Here is a 26,438-nt window from a genome sequence, read left to right as displayed (position 1 = left end):
CAAGTATACTATTTATGATTGAGACATACAGTCATGTGAAAAAGTTAGGACACCCTATGAAAGCCTGTGTATTTTTGTAACATTTTTGGATATATAGATATTTAATCTCAATTTCAACAATATTGAGAGATTATAGAAATATAACTAAACAATTAAAACTGAAGAAAAGACTTTTCAAGATCTTCTGTAAATGTAATTCTACAAAAATGCGTATTCTAACTGAGGAAAAGTTAGGACACCCCCACATTTATTCCCACTTAAAATGGCTCAACTCACACACAGGTGTATCACATCAGGTGCACATGATTAGAAGATCGTTACTCAGCATTTTGAATGAGGCTTGCCCTATTTAAACCTCAGACATTTAGTTTGGTGTGCTCCTACTGTGTATCAGAGGGTGCTTGAGGATCATGTGAGACCATCTGTACGAAAATTAAAGCTGAAGCGGAACTGGACCCTGCAACACGACAATGACCCAAACATACCAGTAAATCCACCAAGGACTGGCTGAAAACTAAGAAATGGAGAGTCCTGGAATGGCCGAGTCAAAGCCCAGATCTTAATCTCATTGAGATGCTGTGGGGGGAATTGAAACAGGCTGTACATGCAAGAAACCCCTTACACATCTCACAGCTGAAAGAATTCTGCATTGAGGAGTGGGGAAAACTTTCTTCAAACCGATGTCAGAGACTGGTAGATGGCTACATGAAGCGTCTCACTGCAGTTATTTCAGCCAAAGGGGGTAACACTAACTATTAGGGGGTAGAGTGTCCCAACTTTTTCCTCAGTTAGAATATGCATTTTTGTATAATTACATTTACAGAAGATCTTGAAAAGTCTTTTCTTCAGTTTTAATTGTTTAGTTATAGTCCTATAATCTCTCAGTATTGTTGAAATTGAGATTAAATATCTATATATCCAAATATGTTACACAAATACACAGGCTTTCATAGGGTGTCCTAACTTTTTCACATGATTGTATGTCATTATGATTGGTCTGTTTGTTACAGAGCAAAGCCACATTAGGCAATATGCCGTCTCCTCTGCAAGGAATCGAACCCCGTATTTTAGCGTTGTAAATCAGTAAACCCACCGTTATCTCATTATCATCGGGAATTTCATTGTATATTAGAGAAAATCAGATTATCTGAAGCGAAAACAATTGAAACGTTTGATTTTATTAATCTGTACCCTAGTATTTCTAATGACAAAGTTATTAATTGACGGTGAACTGTGTTGACTAGCTGCCTTCCCCTCTAGCCTCTCACTGAGAAATTAGGAACGACTAGCGCAGTTAGCCCTCTTTGCTTACAGACACTCTATTTGAACAACTTCCCTTACCATTCAGTTTAAACAGTGATTATGTGAATTTAGAAGTGCTGGGGTAGAAGGCATTTTTTTATTTTTTGCACCATTAGGTTTGTTTGTTGAACTTTGTTCAAAACTGCTCGATGCCCACCTGCTCTAGCTATCCGCTCTTTTGAAGACAGCTAGACAACACCTACCACTAGTTCTTAGGCTACTCTTTCATCAATGAAAGTTAGCATTGAGAGAAGCATATCCAATGGCTAAAACGCCAACCATATTCGGTGAGAGGTTTCGAACTCGTAACCTGCAGCTTGCGAATCGATGCCCAAAATACCACAACTTTTACAATTATTGAATTATCGCTCTCTGTTCTGTACCTCAAAGTGACTGATGAATCAGGTGTCGACATTTAGTTCGCTGTATCAAACTTAAAAGAAATACTTTTTGTTTCAAAATCCTAGGTGATAATATGAAATTTGTGTTAAATGAAAGTTTAGTGGAAGAAATAATTTTTTTTTCATTTAAATTATGAAAATATTAAGCTAGTTTGCAAACATTTTAATTTTTTTTCTTCATATTGTACTTTGTTTAAAATACGAAGAAACGCTTTCGGGAACTTATTAAGTCTGAAGAGATGACAATTTGTGTTTGACGTTGCAGTACTAATTTCAACGTACAGAGGAAATTCTTCGTGTGACTTAACATTATATTATAGAGAAATCACGTTAAAATAATGTTCACCTTTTTATTGGTGCAACATGGCCAAGTGGTTAAAGCACTCGACTTATAATCCGACGGTCGAGGGTTCGAATTCCCGTCACACCAAACATGCTGGCCCTTTCAGCCTGGGGGTGTTATAATGTGACGGTCAATCCCAATATTCGTTAGTAAAAGAGTAACCCAAGAGTTCGCGGTGAGTGGTGGTGACTAGCTCCCTTCCCTGTAGTCTTACATTGTTAAATTAGGGACGGCTAGCGCAGATAGCTCTCATGTAGCTTTGTGTGAAATACAAGACAGTCAAACAAACCTTTAAATACACGTGTCTCACATTCATCAATCCGGAGGTCAATGATTGCATAAAGCTCAAGAAATAAAAAGGAAACCGTAACATGTCCACGTCTGTTGTCAAACAGTCCAGAATTTTAATGGGTGAGCAAACAGTGGAGTGACATTACATTTTGTCACATACAGTCTATCGTAGTTTAAGCTACCAGTAATCTAAAACATTCGCAAGTTACGCCACTAACTGAAATAGTTTCTTAGAAACAAGATAACATGAAAGTAATTTAACTAATGTATGTTTATAAAGTGAATGGAATTGCAGCTATCCTATTGGTGGATTGGCTCGTTGGCTGCCAACATCTTTCCATTTCATATCTGCTCCTTGCTGATAACTATTTTTATAAGTATTACTTATTTGCTGATCTTTTTATATAATATTGTTCCATGGCCCAAGAACCATGTTTTTTACAACTTTCGTTGGTGTCATAAATTTCTTTAATGCACCATGAAGACTTGAATTTTTTTTCTAAACTTGCTCATAAATTACACAATAACATATTCGTGGTAGGTTACATTATATTGGTGTCTGGTTACATTTATCCGCAAAAACTTCCTTTCTCTAAACTTCTAAACAGTCATTTTACTACAAGATTTACTGGTAAGATCAGTTTGCGGTATAATATTTTACGGTTAATAATGCTTTTTACATTAAGTGACTTCCACTGTTTTACTGTACTTTTTACAGTGTTCTTTGTTCATTTCACGGTATTCGTTTTAAGATTAGTAATAATTTTCATGATAACATACTGTTAACTGTCTACCAGAATTTTAACGTTAAATCTACAGTAATTTTTATTCTTTCCAATGTTATCAACTTCAGTTCTTATACAAGTGATTGATGTTAAAAAAACTTTCAACCTAGTGGAAACCTCTTCAATAATCATGCCCTGTTTTCGAGCCCGTCTTTTAGAATAAAATTACTTGCAGTTTTCGTTGAAGGTCGTCGTTCGTGAGTGATCATTTGGTAAAATGGGTTTGCATTGAATAACCTGCTGGAAGAATATTTTCGTGGACCATTCTAGAAAGTTGATTTTATAATTTCATTTTCATACAATGTCATAAAGCTGAGAGAAAGAAGCTATACAACGAGATCATACGACTGTACCTATAAACCGGGTTTCGATACCTGTGGTGGGCAGAGCACGACAGTCCTTTGTGTATTCTTGTGCTTAATTACAAACAACAACCATGCGACTGTAAAAGTTGTTTCTCTGTAAAAGAAATTCTGTGCTGTTTTAGAATGCATTATATACATACACATATATGTATTTTTAACAGACGCATGTCCTCCTGGTAGCTCGTAGCTTATTTCGGTTCGATTCCTACGATCAGTACAGTGCGATAGCTCACTTGAGATTTGATTGAAACAAAAAATAAAATGCACGAGCTAGGTAAGATTTAGCCCACTCTGTTGGTTTATTTATATGTTATGGTCTTGCTATTTTTACTCTAAGCTATATACACTGACGTCACAAAGACAACAATAATAACTGGAATGGACTCTTCTGAATTCCTCTGTTTCAAAAATGTGTCTTGAATAGACTTGAAAATATTCTTCTTTGTACCCTTTTCTATGTGGTACTTTGTAGAAATTCATAAATAGGCACAAAAGCTTCCATGAATTATAACAAGAAAGGTAAAACCGATAACAGGTTTTCTTTTGCTAGAAACTATCACGAAATATTTTAAAACTGTAATGTTAACTAAAATAAATATGAAGCGTGTCCTTTTGTTATTTGTTCGGAATAACTTAACCTGAGCTCACAGGAACATTGATAGTATGTGTGTTACTCACTTTTCTTCCTATATATACAGAATACTTTAGGAAAGTGCAATTAATTGTCTGAACGAAGTTGTTCGGGCTACTGAACTGATCACAGGACCACGTCTTGAAAGTCAACCAATTTTCTCGGGCTTTTCTGTCAGACAGGCACGTGAAGAGTGGTTGCATTTTAAATAGACATCTGAATTCGTCTGTTTATTACTGAACCATAGCCACATTGAGTTATCTCTTCTGTTCACCGGGAGGAAACAAATATCGAATTTTAGGATTGTAAATCTGTAAATTTACTGCTGGCCCAACAAGTGAAGAGATTGTTTGTTTGTTTCGAATTTCGCGCAAAGCTACACGAGGACTATCTGTTCTAGTTTTCCCTAATTTAGCAGTGTTAGACTAGAAGGAAGGCAGCTTGTCATCACCATTCATCGCCAACTCTTGGGTTACTCTTTTACCAACGAATAGTAAGATTGACCGTCACATTTTAACGCCCCTACAGGTGAAAGGGCGAGCATGTTTGGTGTAACGGGAATTCGAACCCTCGACCGTCGGATTATAAGTCGAGTTCTTTAATTAGGCCTAGTCAAGTAAAACCACAACAATTAAAGTATCAAGACAGAAGAACAGCGGGGTAAGACGCTTCATATTACCTGAAAATGATTGCTGTAATAAATTTTAATAAATCGAGTTAAAATACATATTTGTTATTGATGTTACGAGTCAGCAACTCAATCTGTTTGTTAGCACATTCATAAAAACCACTGCAGAATCAGGTACTTATAAAAATAGGCAAGAAAACCAGTTATATTACTGTTTTAGAGTCACGGTGGGGAAACGAAAAGCTTGAGGAGATGTCCATATATAGGTTATTTCAAAATAACCACTTCGAAAAGACCATTAAATTTTGTATAGAGACAAAGCTAAGAGATTTGTATTGGTACGTTATACCAATTCTTACGTGAGATCAGAATGTTGGTAAAGTATGGCAAAGGGAAATGAAGCAATTAAGTTGTGGTTCTTAAGGCCTTAAATGAAAATGTTTTAAGAGTAAGTTGGAGAAAGTAACAGCTGACTAACATCAGTTTTGGTTTGGTTTTTGTAATTTCGCACAAAGCTACTCGAGGGCTATCTGTGCTAGCCGTCCCTAATTTAGCAATGTAAGACTAGAGGGAAGGCAGCTAGTCATCACCACCCACCGCCAACTCTTGGGGTACTCTTTTACCAACGAATAGTGGGATTTACCGTCACATTATAACGCCCCCACGGCTGGGAGGGCGAGCATGTTTGGCGCGATTCGGGCGCGAACCCGCGACCCTCAGATTACGAAGCGCACGCCTTAACGCGCTAGGCCATGCCAGGCCCGACTAACATCAGAAAGGGACAGTTGTAGTTTTAGAACACGCTCATGAGGAAAGAAGAAATTAAAAGACTAGACGTAACTGGACAGACTTAAGGAAAGAGAAACTGTGGAAGACAGGGGTTGACTTCTATTAGGAGTCTATCTGAGTGATTGAATGTATCGGCATTGAAGTTTGTTTATACCTCAAGGAAAAGAGATCTTTGACAGACCATGGCAACAAACGTCCTGTTTGGATATAGTACAGAAAGAGAAAGAGAGAGGTTCAATGAGATACAACTTACTTACAAGGATTGCAAGCAATTTTTTCGATTTAAAAAACACCAACTGCCTCGAAGAATCGACTAGAAGAATGACAGTTAGTCTTCAGATAACTAAACTATTGAGATCGAAACCACAGGACAACTGACAGGACCAACCAAAATTAAACTGTCGTACGAAAGAAGAACTTATTCGAAGTTCTTTAACTAGAAAAACAACGGATTAAAATAGCCAGCGATTTTTAAATGGAATAACATGAAACTGAATATATTTTAAAAGCAGTTGTGTACTACTGTACTACTCAGACCCATGAACTAAACCAAATGAATCAACCATCTAAAGCTGGACATCAAATATTTGTTGTAACAAATCAAGTTTTAAGTTCTAACATTTGTTCACTTTTAATAGCCGCATAACTTTCGGACTCATCTTTTTCGTACCATACTGTTTATATGCTTCATGAATTAATTGTTTCTAATTAAGAACAAAGCTACACAATCTGTGCTTTGTCCGCTACTGGTATCGAAACCCGCTTTCTAGCTTTGCAATCCCGCAAACATGCATACCGCTGTGTCACTGAGGAGGGGCTGCCTCATGGATGCATAATATTTTTATATTTTGTTTTATGGTTCATTTTTAATTCGCATCGTGGATTCGGTATCTATTCGTGTGTGTTGTTTTCAGGCTTGTTCAATGCTTATTTATTCGACGCATATTCACTACTAGAATAACCAACTTGTTTCGATTCCGTCGCATATGCATAAGAAGTCTGTTGATCATCTCAGGAGAATATAAAAGAAACTGATCTCTCCAACGTAATCTTACAAGAAATGTGTATTTTCTAAAAATAAAGCTTGAATAAACTTAAGTCAGTTTTTTTAGCTTTAAAAATAATAAATCATTTATTATCAAAGAAGACAACTATCTATCTTTTAAGCAAATATATGCATATACATCAAAATTTAACGGTAGGGATTCGAAACGGACCGGGTATTTCGCGTTCGACAATATCATTTCGTGAAAGGAAATATCACCGATTTGTGTTATAAAATTATTGGCTTAGAAAGTTGAAGGAATAATTGATCAAGTTGTCTTTAAACATTATATGGGGAGTATAGTTTGAAACAGTGTTAGCCATCGCTTTGTAAATTTAAGAAACCCTAGAAACAACAATTTTGGTTTTTTAACATTTACTCATTAATGGGTAAGATGTGATTGTTGTTTTGTTTTCTTTTGGGGGGAGGACAAATTTTCAACCAGTTCGGCACTTTATAAGTGATAAATGGGATAAGCGGTCAGGTCAGAGATCCCTAGAATCCAGATCCATCCGTATCGAAGTTTAAACTACTGGTTAAAGGGAGGGCAGCCAATCTGGAGCACCCGCCACCAAAAGCGTTTTGTTCGGTTCTTAGACCTGAATAACTGGATTGGTCGTCACATTTAAAATGAGTATATGAGGGTGAAAGTCTTGAACCTGCTCGGCGGTATCACTATTCATGCTTTGAACCTTACTATTCGAAGCTGGGTATGATAACCAGTAAATCACACTGAGCAGACAGTTTTGTAGTATACATACATAAGATACCCCCCCTCTAGTACAGCGGTATGTCTACGGATTTACAACGCTAAAATCAGGGGTTCGATTCCCCTCGATGGGCTCAGCAGATAACTTGATGTAACTTTGCTATAAGAAAAAAAACATACACACACATACATAAAAATAATTGTATTTTATTTATTTTATTATTTCTTGATTTATTGTTTAGCACTGAGATACATGACAGGCTGGCTTGCTGTGCTTTGTCTACCATGGAGAATCGAACTCTGCATTTCAGAGTCGTAAGTTCGTAAACCTATCGCTGACCCACTGGAATATATGTATATATATATTTAGTGATAAAGATAAACTATAGATCTTAGTTCCTATATTAAGTGAGCGAATAATAATTGTCTAGGCCCGGCATGGTCGGGTGGGTTAAGGAGTTCGACTTGTTATCTGAGAGTCGAGGGTTCGAATCCCCGTCACACCAGACATGCTCGCCCTTTCAGCCGTGGGGGCGTTATAATGTTACGGTCAATCTCACTATTCGTTGGTAAAAGAGTAGCCCAACAGTTGGCGGGTGGGTGGTTATGACTAGTTTTACATTGCTAACTTAGGGACAGCTAGCGCAGATAGCCCTTGAGTAGCTTTGCACGAAATTCAAAAAACAAACAAAGAAAACAAATAGTTGTCTATATGCGTTACAAAATTATCACCCCTTGTTCTGGAAATTAGGGTCCAACATACAATAGAAATGTGCAGCGTAACTACAGAACAAAGGCGACCTCTATTGTGATTATCAATGATAACGAGTTAAAAAACATTACAGTCAGCAAGTCACGTGAAGCGTTTCTTTGAAATTAAGATTTTAAAGTGATATAATGGAAATCACATTTGTGTTATTATAACACTAAAGCCAGTGTTATATGCAATTATGCTTGCTTTGTATACCGCCGGGTTCTTTTCAAGAGATCTTGTTTCCATAACAACAACAAAAAAAAGAGTAGCCCAAGAGTTGGCGGTGGGTGGTGATGACTAGCTGCCTTCCCTCTAGTCTTACACTGTTAAATTAAGGACGGCTAGCACAGATAGTCCTCGAGTAGCTTTGTGCGAATTTCAAAAAACAAATAAACAATCCATAACAAAACATATAAGACGCACAAAGTCTACAGTAAGTTAATAAGGGATTTTTGGCTGGAGCACTTTGTGTTTGATGAATACATCTCTCCTAAAACTTAACGTAATGCCTTATTTGTTAATTATTTTCTTGTAATGAATGAAAATCTTAATTCATCAAATACTAATTATGTTAAAACTCGATTACATCAGATTACCACTCGTTATCAATATAACAACAACACATAAAAACATGTACACATATTAAGAAGTTGTAATAACTTACAGATTAATAACACAAAAACGTGCACATTCTAAGAAGTTCTAATAACGTACAGATTAACAACACAAAAAACTTGTACACATTCTAAGAAGTTCTAATAACCTACAGGTTAACAACACAGAAAAACATGTACATTTGATGAGTTTCAGTTACTTAAGAATGAAAGCAAATAACATGTAACATTATCTCAATCAGATCTATATCATGGAGTAGGCCTTTCGTGAGAATTATCAGTTTGTAGCTTTAGAATGTCTGCTTTCATAGCCATGCTCGTGATGTTTAAGATTAATAAATATTGATCTTGACTATAGCGAAATTTCTGTACATGGATTAGATATAAATATATATATACACATTACAATATCATAATAACTTAAATGTTGAATGTATAATTAATCGTAGGATACGGCTAGTGAATGCTGCTAACATTCCAAAAGGTTTTAACACCATGAAACTAAAGATATCCAAACGTCCTCAGAGATGTTTAATAGACTCTTATAACTCGTCATAACTTCACATTCTTCTTGAAATGTGAGCTCATCCGAGAACGTGTTTAAACATAAAATTTGCGGCGACAACTGGACTTTCTACCATTAGTAAAGATACTTTAGGATGTTTTTTTTTTTTATTTCTAGGAACAATACTGGAAAAGAAGAACATCTGTCTGATGCAAGAGATCCGACTTGTGTACGCTCTCTGAAAGTGGCCACGAGCGATTACTTGGAGAAAATAACTCAAATATGAACAAAATAATACTGTAGTCCGTCTAATTTAATTGATTTAACTTTTATTTGTCTGTCACTAAAAGTAAGAAAAGGTTTAAAATTTAGCCTTGTGAAAAGAGAAGAGAAAGGAATTTTGTTTTGTTTTTTGAAACGTAATGGCACTTTATGCGCATGTATGGTAAACGACCAGCTATTTAGGGAATTATAGGATTCAAATAGAGCCTCATCTAATTTTTGACTACTGACACCAACATTCACCGACCACGGCCATAATTGCTTAGTCCGTTTTTGTGTGTGTGTAAACGAATATTGGATTGGCTATCGCTATAACAAAGCACTCACAATTCGAATGAGCAGCGTGTTCACCATTATCACTACTAGAACCCCAAACCCTACGATTATCTGATTCGCCGATTTCTGTTAACATATGTTTCTTAACACAGTTAAAACACTTTAAAAAACGGACATGGCCTGGTGGTTTATTAATAAGCAATAAGATTAGATTGTCAATCAAACGGCCCATAGTTACAGAAATGATGCCGATGAATACGTTACACACTTTCATCTTTAGACGCGTTATAAATATGATTGTCAATTTCATTAATTGTATCAAACTTGGCCATAAAGAAGCTGGTGTTCATATGTCTTTTATACACAAAGAAAACTTTTTTATAAACCTGTGCATATCTATATATATAAAGCACAAAAACGTATGTGTGTCTATCTGTACATAGATAATGTACTATGGACCAACTTCAACCAACGTTTGTGGGATAAGAGTTTGGAACAAATGGCATGTTATAGTGGTTTACAAATCTGTCTGCCTCCACCCCTCATTACTGCTGTTGTTGAGCATTTATTATCTTTAGCACAATTTAACGTTAACTACACTTAAAGATTAAATTTTATTAATTTAAACTTGGGTCCTAGAATTTGGAAGTTGGACCTTACTGGGTTAAATACTTCTAAAATAAGTTGATAGGTATTAAGGTAATCAGGCAAAGAAATTTATATATATATGTATATATATATACTTTATTAACCATTTTAGAAATAATACTAGGTTCTAAGAGATCAGTGGAGTGATAAAATACACTTCGTTTTCATTAGAGTAAATAGTTTTACTTAAATTCATAAGTCTTTTGTTTTGTTTGTTTGCTGTTGAACGCAAAGGTGCAAAATCGGTTATATGTGAAGTGTCTACTGCGGATACTGAGACCAATGTTTAGCGTCATAAATTTTCAAACTTGCCGTGAGTTAAATTCATAAATTTCTCATGCTAAAAATGAAAATAAAATCATGGTTTAGTGGCATTAAGCATTTGCCAAAAACCAAACAACAATATATTGTGGACTAGATAATTATGAATTCATTTTTGAAACATTTATCCTAATGTGAGTATCGAACCACGAGTTTTAGTGTCATAAGACCCAAAGCTTGCCGCTGAGCCACCGAGGGACACATACCATGGCTAGGTGGTTAGAGAGCTCCCCTCGCAATCTGCGGGTCGCGGGTGGTTAGAGTCCTTATTCTACACGGGAGTTATAATGAATAGTCAATCCCACTATTCGTTTGTGAAAGACTAGCCCAAGAGTTGACTAATTGTTTTCCCTCTAGTCTTACACTACTAAATAATGGACGGCTAACACAGAGAGCCCTCGTGTAGCATTGCGCGAAATTTAAGAACAAACTAAACAAACAGAACAGGTTCGACGTTTGGATTCCTGGTGCGATATTCTGGAGTAAACAAGTCCGGTGATCGACACTCGTTCCTGTTCTAAAAATAAAACTTCTTTAGTGTAGAAATTGATAACTGGTAGTAAAATAACACCTAGTAAGTCCGTAAATTCAAAATAAAACTATTGATCCGAAACTTAATCTGTGTTGTAAGTTCTGTTACCATACCAATATGCGCGTAACCTCACTTTAAATGCTGTTTGGTTTTGTTTTTGTTTTTTCATTAAAAAGGGCACATCATGAGTATCTTAACGTACTTGTTCGTTTGTTTTTGAATTTCGCTCAAAGCTACATGAGAGATATCTGCGCTAGCCGTCCCTAATTTAGCAGTGTAAGACTAGAGGAAAGGCAGCTTAGTCATCACCACCCACTGCCAACTCTTGGACTACTCTTTTACCAACAAATAGTGGGATTGACCAAACATTATAACGTCCCCACGGCTAAAAGGGCGAGCATGTTTGGTGCGACCGGGATTCAAACCCGCGACTCTCAGATTACGAGTCGAACGCCTTAACCCACCTGGTCATGCCGGGCCTTTAACAACTAACCAACTCAACATAATTCTAATGTTAAACGAACGTTTCGTTTATGAATAATAAGGACTCATTACAATTCAGTTCATACACTTAGAAAACGGCGCAGATAGCCTAGTTGCTTTGTTTCCATCAAACCCCAAAGCCACCCAACAATCCACCACTTATAAAACCACAAACGAAAAGCTAGCAGTGTGTAGAAATATTAGTTTTCAGCATTTTATATAATTTTGCTTCTTACGAGTTATTGTCCTTTTCATTCTAATCTGGAAGTTCATACAGGCCTTTTTGTGAAGAACATGTTTCATGCATTAAGTCAGATGACCAAAAAATATTTTAAATTTTGTTCAGGGTAAACTAACTTGTAGCTACTTCATCGTCTTTTATACAACACCGTTCAAAACGCATGCAATTTCGCAATGCATTCAGTTTGTGAAATTAAGTATTCATGAAATGATTTCAATGTTTGCAAAGAATTTCGTTTCACACCTGATCGTGGTCTCACGATTAAAGCGTTCGACTCAAGTTGCTGGTCACGAGATCGAATCTCGTCATATGTTGCTAATAAGAGCATCCCAATAATTGGCGGTGGGTGGTGTTTGCTACCTGACTTCCTTCTAATACATCATCATTTCAACAGTTAGCACTTGTGTAGCTTCTCATGAAATTACCAAAACCAACAAAAAAACGCTGGGCTTGGCATGGCCAGGTGGGTTAAGGCGTGCGACTCGTAATGTGAGGGTCGCGGGTTCGCATCCCCGTCGCCCCAAACATGCTCGCCCTTTCAGCCGTGGGGGCGTTATAATGTTACGGTCAATCCCACTATTCGTTGGTAAAAGAGTAGCCCAAGAGTTGGCGGTGAGTGGTGATGACTAGCTGCCTTCCCTCTAGTCTTACACTGCTAAATTAGGGACGGCTAGCGCAGATAGCCCTCGAGTAGCTTTGCGCGAAATTCAAAAACAAAACAAAGCAACTTACTCGAAAAAAATTAAATATCCTAAAAACATAAAATTTTCACTTGAAATGTATTATACCAGGGGTTTTCAAAGTGACGTCCGCCGACCACCGAAGGACCACAGTAGAATGTAAGAGGGATCGTAACAAATACACAATACTATTGCGGTACTTAATGAGGAATAGGTCTCAGCCAGGATACGGAATGTTCTGAAGGGCCTTGTAACGAAAAAGAGACGCCCCCTTTGGAAGAAATATCGTTTTGTGAAATAAACAAACACAGAAGAAAGGATATAATATTGTTATAATCTGGATCTGTGGGATAGCACTCCATTCCTGGCGAAGAACTTGAATGAGGATATCTCTGGAAGTTAGTTGTGCGGGAATGATAGAACAGAAGATAACACTTGCTTGTAGACTTTACATCGAGCGACTTGTCTAGGCACGAGAATGTGGTGTGGCACTGACCTTTACCTCATCTTTCTGTAACTCAGACTGTATGAACACGAAGAAAACTTATCTTGGACGAAGACAATCCTTTATCTGATAAGGTTCGGTTTGTTTGTTTTGAATTTCGTGCAAAACTACACGAGGGTTGTCTGCGCCAGCCGTCCTTAATTTAGCAGTGTAAGACAAAAGGGAAGGCAGCTAGTCATCACCACTCATCGCCAACTCTTGGGCTACTCTTTTACCAACGGATAATGGGATTCACCGAAACATTATAACGTCCCCACGGCTGAAAGGGCGCGCACATGTGGTGCGACCGGGATTCGAACCCGCGACCCTTAGTCAAACGCCTTAACTCACCTGGCCATGCCGTGCAAAGACCTATCTGAACATCAAGAAAAACACAATGAATGACTATTAAGTAAATCATAAGTACTATAACACGTTGCTACAATTTATAGTTACTCGTTTTTTATCATATTTAATTATTTTTTATTTTTATTAATGGTTTGATTTGAAAACGAAAATGGTAGATACCTGGGAAGAGCAGTGGGTATACTGTGAATTCGTTATTAAGTGCAAACTTATATAACAGAATATCTGTGTTTAGTCCACCTTAGGTATCGAATCCCTATTTCTAGCGTTATAAACTGTCAGTCAAAGGTTGTCGGAAAGAACATTAAAAATACAGTAAGAAAAAAAATCTCAAGGAATCATATATACTTAGAAAGTACGTTTAATATTTGTTGAGCGATGAAACAGCAAAAAATACTCGCAGATGAAAAGCAAAATAATAAAACGTATGTGTGTACGTATATATGTTTAAACATAAAAAAGAAATGATGACATTTAAGTTGGCTGAAAATAGAAACACCAGCACTGTTTGACATTTAAAAACATTTCTTGAAGGAAAATGTCAAAATATTTTAATGATAATCCAATCTACGAGATAAGTACCATGGATATAGTAAATATAAATATGCAGCACACAGCCATGTTTTCTCAGACTTTAGCCATAAACTAAACTGTATTTGTTGGATAAAATAACAACTAGGAGTGTTGGTTAGACAGATGTGGCGAACACACACTGAACCAAGAATTATGGTTACAGATGTGGTAAAAACTACAATTATGGTTGAACACGTGATGAGCACACTGAACCTAGAATTATGGTTAAACACGTGTGACGAACAGACACACATTGAATGTAGAATTGATGAATTTTTATCCCATTTTAACTTTTATATTTCTAGAGTGTGGGAAACTTCCAACTTTTATAATTATATTGACAATGCATATTAATTTTAGGACCGTGTGTGGCCTGGTGATTAGCGTGCCGGATTATGAATCCTAGGTTCCATGGTTACGTTATCAAAGTGACAGTCAAATCTCACTATTATATTAGAGTAGACAAACAAAGAGTTGATGGTGGGTAATGTTGACTTCCTCCAAGTTTATTAGTTTAAAAAAAAAAATTGGCCTGGCATGGCCGAGCGCGTAAGGCGTGCGACTCGTAATCCGAGGGTCGCGGGTTTGCGCCCGCGTCGCGCTAAACATGCTCGCCCTCCCAGCCGTGGGGGCGTTATAATGTGACGGCCAATCCCACTATTCGTTGGTAAAAGAGTAGCCCAAGAGTTGGCGGTGGGTGGTGATGACTAGCTGCCTTCCCTCTAGTCTTACGATGCTAAATTAGGGACGGCTAGCACAGATAGCCCTCGAGTAGCTTTGTGCGAAATTCCAAAAAAAAACAGTTTAAAATTAGAATTTCTAGCGCGTATCTGCGTGCAAACTTACGAAACAATAATAATAACCGGACAGAGATCCAAGAATATGGCCACTGTTGATTACATTACCATTTGTGTAAATATTTGGCTTTCCCGTTACTGTTGAATGAAACGTATTTAACATTGGTATAGAACCAATGCGACAGTTATAGTTAAACATGTAAATATTATGAACACATTAACTGGATTACAGATGTCTAACGTTGGAACGAATACTGCTTTTCAACCATAGTTGAGTATAAGGGTATATTTTAGGCAAAAAAACATGTTTTATAGATAAATATTTTTCGAAAACTTATAATCGCCGTAGTTGATTAGAACGTGACTTCTCTGTACAATAGCCTCCTCAATGGGTTGGAAGTACGTTTCCTGACTAACGATGCTAAAAGTCGGGGTTCGATTCCAAAGAACGTGCCTTTCTCTCATTGTTAAATATAATGTAATTAATTCTGGTACAGAACAAGTCACGTTATGATAGTAAACTGATGGGCAAAGCTCTATGAACATAATTTATTTGGGGAAACATACAACATATTTCAACAGAATCTTAGCATGTCTTATTGGTGATGTTTATAAATCGTTGTTTGTCACTTTCCTATTATATTAATACAACCTGTGTATGTGGTTGTGGTTGATCAGAGCCTATGTCCCCTAAGCCAACACTATATAGTTAGTTTATAGCTCTGAATATACAGCGAACACTTATAATGTCAACGTTATATTAAAGAGTCAAGGCTCATTGTCTCAAAATGTCAATAATTGCTAGGTTCAATGACAGTAAGACCATTATTGATTTATCATAAAAATATTCTCAACACTGTCAAATAAAACTAAGTATTCAGTTTCATAATAGACATATATCATTATTAGTTGCCCTCTCACAGTGGTATGTCTGGGAACTCACATTGCTAGAATCCAGGTTTCGATACCTGTGGTGGGCAGGGCACAGATAGTTCATTGTGTAGCTTTGTGCCTAATTCCAAACATTCAAACACTGTTAGTTAAATATTGTTACTTTAGGCCTAACATCAACTCATAAGTATGAGAGCTCTCAATAGGCGTTTTAAACACTCGCGTCTACTTGGACTTCTAGTGTGTGTTTCAAACGTATATAGTGAGCTCTCATACTTATGAGTTGATGTTAGGCCTAAAGTAACAATATTTAACTAACAGTGTTTGGGTTCTAGTTTCGTACCAGTATAAGAATAACCTCCAGTCTATTCCAAAATTTGTTACGAAACCCGACTTATATTCGATGAATCAGTTCGGGAGCTATGGTTAATTATAACTAAAACAAAAATTTAGAGGAAAATGCAACAACAACACGTAAGTCCACCCCCTCACTTTTGTTGTTGTTGTTACGCTAAGTGTACGCCAAATTCAAGTTTTATCAGAGGAATTAATTGAATCGAGTATGCATAGCCTCTTTCCTTAGAGATACGTACGAATCTTTGTTTGTTTGAAAGTAAGCACAAAGCTACATTGAGCTATTTGTGCTCTGCCCACCACGGGTATCGAAACTCGGTTTCTAGCGGTGTGAGTCCGCAGACATTCCGCTGTACCACTGGGGAGTACATATGAATCATCGACATTGATTATTTAATAGTATGAATGACGAAACATTTAAATAAGTATTCCATTAGAACTAAAGATGGCTATAGTATGTACAGTTTTATTTCTTTATAAATGCCCCCTTGTTCACACAATAAATTTTAGGTGTTCTTCTAACTAATAACAATGAATGAATTCAATTTTGTCAATATATAATGGAAATTTTGCTTATATGATACTACAAAAACGTTTTTATTACGCAATGTTCAACCTCAAATTCGCCAACTTTGTATCTTGTGTGCATGTAGATTTGCAATAGGGATCACGATTTTCCCGTTTAGTCTCCGTTTCCGTTACGAAGAACTTTATTTTTCTTCATACACAGGGTGCAGATATATATGACGTCATGATACGTCACACGCAAACATAATGCACTGTCGCCATCTATACAAATATAGTAAAACTGTCTATTGTATGTCCATATAAATAATTCGTGGAGTGTGCATGCATCTTCACCAAAATTGGTATGGAGGCTCATTAGCTCCATAGAAAAATACAAGCAAATTGTCAATTTTGCATTTCGCGGTTTTTATTAGTGTTTTATGGTTTGTTTGTTGATGAATCATAACCAAATTTGGTATGAAGGTTTTTTGGGTCCATGAAGAGATAGATGAGAATTTACGGTTTCACATTTTGTGTTTTGTTGATTTTATGGGCGTATTGTTTTGTTTTTTTAATTATATATAAAGGAAACAACTTGTCATTAATTATGTATTCTGACGAATTACTTTCATTAGTCATAAATGTATATAATTTCCGTCCAGGATACGGGTACCACAACTACTATCTATAATAAGAGAACAGGCGACTCAAACGTGATGTCTAACATACATACATACAATATTAGAGAACAAAAAACTACTTTGGAACACTAAACCCTAAAAGCAATTCTAAACTGTAGAACCCCTTTGAAGCATTGAAACCTGATAAAAATCACTTGACGTGCAGATGTTTACCAGCTCTTTATTCATATTTTACTTAAGCTGTCCATTGTGTACTCCAAATCGGAGGCTTTCGAAGTTTGAATCGTAACCTTTACAGCATTATAACGTGTTAAAATAGAGAAAAAGAATGTGAGATATATTTAAAAACTAAACATCCATGCTACAATGTCCAGATACTGTACCATTCGTTTTTTTCAAACAGTTTTCATGGTGTGTATTACGACAACACAGACAGAAACTTTCATCTTTTTAAATTGTAGGCTTAACATGGCCTGGTAGCTAGGGTACCAGACTCGCAATCTGTGGATGACAAGTTCGAATCCCTGTCCCACCAAACATTCTCGCTTTTTCATCAGTGTGAAAGTTAGAGTGTGTTGGTTAATCCCATTATTCGTTGATGGTAGTTGGTAATGACTAGCTGCCTTCCTCAAGTCTTACACTGCTAAATTAGGGACGGCAAGCGCTAGATAGAGATCGTGTAGCTCTGCGCGAAATTCAAAACAAACAAACGCAGATAGCCCTCATGTAGCTTTGAGTGAATTTAAAAAAAAACAAATCATACGCTATTAAACTATATCAACAGCAAAACTATTGTGGCCTACAACTAGTTTACGTATCAAATATGAACAACGATGTAAACATGTTTATTGGTTATTACTTCAAACCTTTTCGTCAAAGCGTTGCTGTAATATCGCTTTGGAATCACTTAAGGACAGAAAATTTGCTAAAAGGAACTCAATACTTTTATTTATTGCGTGACTCCTATGAAAACCGGCAGATGTCAGAGACACACTAAGTTAAGAATTAAGTTTTCTTTTTGTTTGGTTTGTTTTTTAATTTCGCGCAAAGCTGCTCGAGGTCTATCTGCGCTAAGAATTAAGTAAGCAATCAACTATCCTAACCCCCCAAAGGGGGGCTGAAAGCATTATAGCGAAGTAGCATGTTTTTCAGCTGAAATCCTGTTACTTACATGCCGCATCTGAATGCTAGGAAATAAACAGTAAGTAACCAGGGGCTCAAAGCAAAAAAGATTGCGCATTTTAAAGCATAATTTTATGCAGAAGACTGTCAGTTCATTTCAAGGGAGAATCCCGAAAGAGAGTGAAATAAACACAGAAGAAAACTGGCGCTGATATCGACCTTTCAATTCTTTGTTCCCACTCACTGTTTTTTCTACTTTCTCTTCCGGATTTCACAGAAGGTGAATGAGAGGACCTTACCATAATTTGTTTTGATATAAAATGGAGGTCAAAACGGTGATAAACTTCCCTGTTCAATTAACAACTAACAGTACTTTAGGCTATTTCTATGTTCGGAAATATAAGCTCAACTTCAGGAGAGTGTTGATTACGTTCAACGGCAAGCACGTGCGAATGACAACTGGGTTCTATCACACAATTTATTTATATCGTAGCTAGAACGTTAAGAGAATCATGCACAAGATATTTCTTGTTTTGTTAAAAAAGCATTCGAGCTTTCAACATATCCACATTTAACTAATTCTGTAACTTCGATTCCAGAATAATAAATTATAGTAAGGGTTAAATGTTGATGAAACAACTAACAAATATTGAGGGGGAGACTGTGTAATTACATATACAAAAAGAAACACACATTTAATGTTTTACGGTAACTTCGATGTATACTACAGGCTTGATATCTCATGATATATTTAATATACACGACAAGCACGAATTTACTGATATCTTTATTACATATCGATAGAACAATAACCGTGATAACTGGTATGCATTCACAGGTTATATATTAAGTTTTGACGTTTCACATATACGACATATGAAACATTTGTTTGCAGTTAAGCACATAAGTTACATAATGGGATATCTGTGCTCTGCCTACCAAGGGTATTGAAATCCGGCTTATAACGTTGTGACATCAGAAACTTTCTAGGATGTGTTGCACAAATTATAAAAATATAAGTTTGACCACACCAAGTTTTCTACACTATAAAACTGTAGCTTACTTATGTGAATGTTTTACACTTATGAAACAGACTTGTAACGGCTAAAATATTATAAAAAATCTGTGCCAGTCGTCACTTTCAAAATAATTTTACGCAACTGTTTAGTGAAGCCAGACGTGCATGCTCATATTTAAAAAAAAATGATTTTTCGGTAAACCTAATCTAAAAGAACTCAGTAACAGAAAAGGGTGTTAAAGAGTTGGTGTGCAGATATTTCCATGATGGAGGATAGTGCTAGAGACTATACGCACTATGTTGAAGGTGAATGACGTTAGCAGAGAGCGCTGTGGCTGTATAAAAATTGCTGGCCAATTTAAATTTCAGAACTTTCGTAAAATATCGTGCTTCAGAAACAACTGAAACAGAAAATGTTGTTACCAGATAGTTCAAGTTGAGCACAGCCTGTCTTTAGCAGCCGGATACCATGCAGGCCACTGATTAGAAGGATGTTCAGCGACACGAGTATTGTTAAACAAGATGCACGAGGACGTTGCATGACTATAGCTTTAACAAACAATATTCTTGCGCCACCAACACAATTAACGAATTTGTAGTAAGGAAATATTTACATTACACCTTGATGGAAGCAAAGACATGTATGTAAACAAACTGTATCCTTTGTTAGTTCACTTTTTGACCTTTCACCAATAGACTTGTTAACATGATAAATATTTTTTTTAAAAAAGCAATAAAACTATTTAATGGGGAAAGTGTGTTGTGTTATCCCAAAATAAAGCCAGCGTGAACATAAGTAGAATTATTGAGCTTAAAAACTGATTATTATTTTAAAGAAATCAGAAGGTGTGACCATAGATAGGGTTGCCTCTGTCACTTGAGTAACCAGTGTGCCGAGTAAAAAATAATTGCTCTGCCCAAAAATTCTGGTTATGTTGTGTCTGTTGTGTTTACCTATTTTAAAAAAATACCCGAAAACGATGACACAATTAAAGGAGTTTTGTCAATTCTGCCAACTAAAAACAGAATAATTTTATAACATATAATTAACTAATCGTTAGATGCACTGGTTAAAGGATTTAGGAATGTTTTTTTTTATTAGATGCCAGCTTTTAAATCATATGAGCATCCCAGAATAAAACAAAGGATCCTAAGTCGAAGAAATTAGAGATGGTACAAACACTCACTTGTATTTACTGTTTGTAAACTCAGCATTTCCTCTCTTTGTATAACTGAATACATTCTTGCGAAAAGAACAGAATATTCTCAATCAAATTACTACAGCTTTCAAATCATATGTAGCATTCTAAGAAAAAGCAAAACACCCACAATTGCAAAAATTAAAAGATTATGTTCTATGCTCCAAACGCTAAATTATATTTATTGTTTTTAAATTCATTCTTATCTCTCTTTGTGTAACTAAACGCATTCTTGGAAAAAGAAGAAAATATTCACTATAAAGTGACTTCAACTATCTAGTCATATGAAACATTCCAGGAGAAAGCGAAGGACCCACACCTTCGATTCAAAGATTAAATATTATATTCTACGCTCCATACAATGAGTCATTTGCTGTTTGTAAACTCAGCCTTAGTCCTCTCTGTGCAACTGCAACAATTCCAGTTCTCAGAGAATTTATCAAGAAGCTGTTCAGCAAATTCATAGAATAAGATATTCTTGCAACCTTTACAATAGTGGATTGAAACCCTTTGAAAGTACTTGGATGAAAAGAGCTCGTCAGTTGGTTTCACAGACAAACATTGCATCAGTTTATCTGGACTAACACGAAAAGATATTAACAACGTTTATACAAATATAATAGCATTTCTGTATGGTTGCTGCTTGTTATTTTCAGAAAAGTCGACTCACCATCCAGTGTTAAAAGAATCATCTCAGATTGCTGTTCTCCCTAAGACAGTGGAAATCAACTTAAAGTTCATGAAAACCATTATGGCAACCTTTCAATCAGTGATAGCATCTGAAACATTGGATCAGCTACTCGAGGAACTTACTAATTATGAAGCCCTACAGGAGTGCTGACGGAAGACATGTCACCATCACTAAAAGAGCTCTATTTTGAAATGCACTGTTGGCCAAAATATTAAGGCCAATGAACATAAAGAAAAAAATATGTATTTTGCGTTGTTAGACTCGACCACTTATTTGAATAGAGCTTCGAAAGTTGAAAATAAGAAAAGGGAAAATAAAAATAAAACTATTTAGCATTTAATATGGAAAATATGAACGCTATGAAATTGGCCTAAATACTAGCGAGTTAAAAGTTTAAGACCATTCTGAAACGAAGCGTTAATCGGTAAACACGTAACGAAATTTAGTCATTTATGTTCAAGCATTAGCGTTATCAACATCTCCCACTGACATCTCCTGTGTTACATTGGGTAAAAACATGGCAAAGGCTAAAATGCTGACAGAGTTGGAACGTGTCAGAATTGTCGAGCTACAAAAGCAAGGTCGCTCTTAACGTGCCATCGCTGGTGAGATTGGGCGTAGTAAAGCTGCTGTTGCAAATTTTTTAAAAGGCCCTGAGGGATACGGAACGTGAGCTTCAAGTGATCGGCCCAAGAAAATTTCGCAGGCGTTGAGCGGGAGGATTCGACGGGTTGTCCGGCAAGCTACCAGCCGATCGTCGAACCAGATTAAGGCCCTCACAGACGCAGAATGCAGCTCAAGGACAATAAGACAGCATCTACGAGAGAAAGGCTTTAAAAAACGTAAACATCTTCAAAGGCCACGCCTCCTTCCACACCACGAAACAGCTCGGTTAAACTTTGCTGAGAAGCACCAAACATGGGACGTAGAAAAGTGGAAGAAGGTTTTGTTCTCTAATTAGAACAAAACCTGGATGGTCCAGATGGCTTCCAACGTTACTGGCACGATAAGGATATCTCAACAGAGACATTTTCTACACGACACAGTGGAGGAAGTTCCATTATGATCTGGGGTGCTTTCTCCTTCCATGGAGCAATGGAGCTTCAGGCTATACAGGGGCGTCAAACAACAGCTGGGTACATTGTCATGTTGGAGAGAGCATCCTTATTACCAAAAGCCCTCACTTATGTGGAAATAACTGGATCTTTCAGCAGGACAACACTGTAATTTACAATGCCCGCAGGACAAAGGACTTTTTCATGGCGAATAACGTGATTCTATTGGACCATCCAGCCTGTTCGCCCGAACTGAACCTCATTAAAAATGTTTGTGGGTGGATGGCAAGGGAAGTCTGTAGAAATGGACGTCAATTTCAAACAGTGCATGATCTTCGTGAAGCCATCTTTACCACTTGGAATAACATTCCAGCCAGCCTTCTGCAAACGCTTATATCGACCATGCCAAAGCGAATGTTTGCAGTTATTTGCAATGACGGCCGTGCAACTCACTACTGAGACCTCTTGTTGGTCATTTCCTACCCTGTTTAGGACTTCTTTTTGGTATGGTCTTAAACTTTTGACCAGCTAGTATTTAGGCTAATTTCATAATGTTCACATTTTCCCTATTAAATACTAAAAAGTTTTTTTTTTTTTTCATCTTTCGAAGCTCTACTCAAATAAGTGGTTGAGTCTAACAACGCAAAATGCATATATTTTTTTATGTTCATTGGCCTTAAGATTTTGGCCAGCAGTGTATATCAAATGAAATTGATTTTTACTAGTTTTTGGCTATTTTCCTCTTTTATATAAGTCTTTTTACGGTTTTAAGTACTTCCATACAGCAATACTGACATATAAATACTATTTGTCGTGGAAGATAAAAAATCAAATATACAGCTTCAGTGTCTTGTGAACCTGCATTGGCACATCTTCACTGTGATATATTTAAAACTGCCCCTTTCCTCAATATGGTGATGATTTACTCCACTAAACAAAACAGGCAATCTACTTAACCACAAGGACAAAACATTCTACAACAATAATCCCAGCATAAGAGATAACTGGTGAAGATACAGGAACAACACAACCTCCCAGCACCACCATACACCAAGAAAATTCAATTATTATTATTTGTATTCCCTCGCACTGTGTATTTTAAACAAGGAAGTTGCTACAAAATGGAGAGGGGTTAGAATTTTAATTTTTCAGTGGTCTCAAGGACTGTTAATTCCAAAAATTCCCAAGTATTCCCATTGTTGATAACGAGGTCACATGTCAATGATGCATTAAAACACTGTTATTATTTTGAATCACGTCATTTGTTTTGTTAAGCCTTAAGGTGAAACAGTGATAAAATAAAGTATATTTTATTGATGTTACCTCTATATATCAATAGAGTTAAACCAGTAGTTCATTTTAGGCTTAACTGAAGGTGTTCTAGATGTGAACGAATTTGTTTCTTTTTGTTTTCAGTGAAGGAAACGTAAAAAACACAAGCAGTATGGTTTCGATATTTGTGTTGATTCCATAACCACGTGTTGCTGTTGTTGTTGTTTTAAATTAAGCACAAAGCTACACAATCTAAGTAAGTACGTAATGTTGTAAGTTCGGAGACATACCGCTGTGCCACTAGGGGGCACTACGTTTTGCAGTAGTTTTCTTGGAACACATCTTGAGACTTCTGCAAGTTACTTCTGCTACAACGATTTAAAAACCTGGCATTTCATGCAATGAAACGAGTCAATGTCTGTAACATAAAAATATTTCTTATTGTCATGATAAACTGTATAAGTGAAAATTCACCTTAGCATTTCATATTCCATAAAATCTGTATTGATAATATAGATATTAGTTGTTAACGTCGTGGGATTTTCGATCTGATCCAACTAACGGTTTTCAAACACTGTCTTGTCTTCCCGCGAAACGGTTTTCATATTTTTTGTCTTTTGAAGCTTGTTGGCTCATTCCAAACGAATTATTTTTGGACAACTAATCCTATGGACGTGATTTAATCCCGCCGGTGGCCCAGCGGCATGTCTCAAGGCTTATAGCGCTAAAATCGGGTTTTGGTACCCGTGACAGGCAGAGCACAGATAACTCAATGGCTAGGCTTGAGCTTAGATATCAGTCATGAGACGAACCGTTGGTGGGATAGAGTTAAGTATGAAAGATGTTTTGTTTGGAGCAAACCCAACTTGGGCAACCTGCTGTGTTTACCGCAGGAAATCGAACACAGCAGGTAGCCGTAAACTTACTACTGCCTCGCCCCTCGGGAACATGATGAAGGAACAGTGTAGAATGTTATTAATGAAATTATTAGTACTACAGTAAATGTTTCTGAAGATGTTGATATTGCTGCGGTCATCTGGAATTTATGTCCTCATAAACGTGTGTTTGTTAGCTACTTGCATAAGGTGATTAAATTTCACAGTTGAAAATAAAGTAGCAGTGGGCTCATCTTCTGGTCACAAGTTGATTTCCTTAACTTGATCCAAGTTTATTGTTTTTATTTTTTTAATTTCGCGCAAAGCTACACGAGGGCTATCTGCTCTAGCCGTCCCTAATCTAGTAGTTTAAAACTAGAGGGAAGGCAGCTAGTCATCCCCACCCACCGCCAACTCTTTACATTATAACGCCCTCACGGCTGAAAGGGCGAGCATGTTTTGTGTGACGGGGATTCAAGCCCGCGACCCTCAGTGTTGGAGTCGAACACCTTAACCACCTGGAAGTAGCTTAAACGAAAGACGAACACGTTGCCACTATATCTTAAACTGTGAAAATGTAAAGAATAAAACAGAATATGTACAACGAATGTTGACTGGGGGCGGACTAACAATTGAGCTGCAACATAAATAAGTACAAAAAGTACTTAACTGTGTACATATATATACACGCCTGTGTGCACACGTGTTAATTATTTAGTAATATAATTAATAAATACTTTTATCGTTCTTTGGACGACAGGCTTTCCTGTACTGAATCCGATGAGTAATTAGATGTTGACCGAGGCGATGTTAAAATTACTCTAGTTTAATTCACTGTGAACTGAAACTAATCACACACATCCCTACGACATACATAAGTTAAGTTTCTTGTTACATTTCTTTATAGCTTTCAAACCGATGGTCCTTAAAAGAGAAAGGACAATACTGCTTGGTTTTTGTTATCATGCATTTTAACTTAAGTGTGAGGAAACCAGAGCGCTTTATAATATCATTGTACAGACCACTGATTGGGCTACATTTAGAGTATTGTGTTCACTCTTGGGCTCCTTGCCTCAGAAAGGACATTGAATTGTTGGAAATGGTTCAACGGAGGTCTACCAGAATGGTGTCTGGGATGGAGGAGTTAAAATCTCTGAAATTTGTTCTCTTAAAAAAAAAAAATAGTTAGAGGGGATGTGGTTGAGATGTTTATAATGGTAAAGGGAACTGATGGTGTTGATGCATCGTCTTTATTTCAAACTTTATGGTAAGAATGATAGGGCTGGGAGATACCAATATAAATTTTAGCAGGGTGGGAATCATCTTCAGTTGAAACAATTATATATTTTTTAACAGGATAGCTGGTCTATGAAATGTGTTGCATTTGAATTTAGGGGAAAGATTGATAAATATATGAATGGTAAGAGCTGGCTTTGAGTGTTATATTATTTATAGTCTTGGTTTAGTTTATTGTGGGGGACAACCTAGATGAACCAAACAGTCCACTGATGTTCCTAAATATTATGTTACGTTATAACGAACAGTCACTTGAAAGACATAGCAGTTAAAGATATATGTGTGTGTGTGTTTTAAGAGCACCAGAATGGTAGGACGAACACTTTTTGAATTTTGTCTCCAAAAATAATTTATGTACCTTATTGACTGTTTTCCACGTCATATGGTAGGCCCGAACAATAACAGTTTGTTCATTTTACATTACAAAACATGTAACGCTATTGTAAGCATATACGAATCTACCACGCATATAACAAGATATTTCACATATTCAGTAATAAGATAGTAATACATAATTAGTAGTAATAAAAGCTGTTAGAATATAACAGCTTAACACTCATGACCATAAGCTGGGAAAAAATAAAACACCCATCTTCTCTTAACACACTCAAACACAGGTTAAGCCACATTCTATCCAACTGCAAGTTTCTGGCACTAGAATGAAGCTTTCTA

At 36.6% G+C, this 26,438-nt stretch overlaps 1 protein-coding gene across 2 annotated transcripts in view; it reads right to left on the bottom strand.

The window, feature by feature from the left end:
* The window catches only part of LOC143247280 (transmembrane protein 117-like), a 69,218-nt gene that overhangs the window by 41,806 nt on the left and 974 nt on the right, over positions 1-26,438 (bottom strand). The window lies entirely within an intron of this gene.

Source organism: Tachypleus tridentatus, chromosome 3 (genome assembly GCF_004210375.1).
Source record: "Tachypleus tridentatus isolate NWPU-2018 chromosome 3, ASM421037v1, whole genome shotgun sequence".
In the NCBI taxonomy this organism is placed as follows: domain Eukaryota; kingdom Metazoa; phylum Arthropoda; class Merostomata; order Xiphosura; family Limulidae; genus Tachypleus; species Tachypleus tridentatus.
The sequence above is the reverse complement of the archived record's forward strand: the minus strand, read 5'-3'. Positions and strand labels throughout refer to the sequence as shown.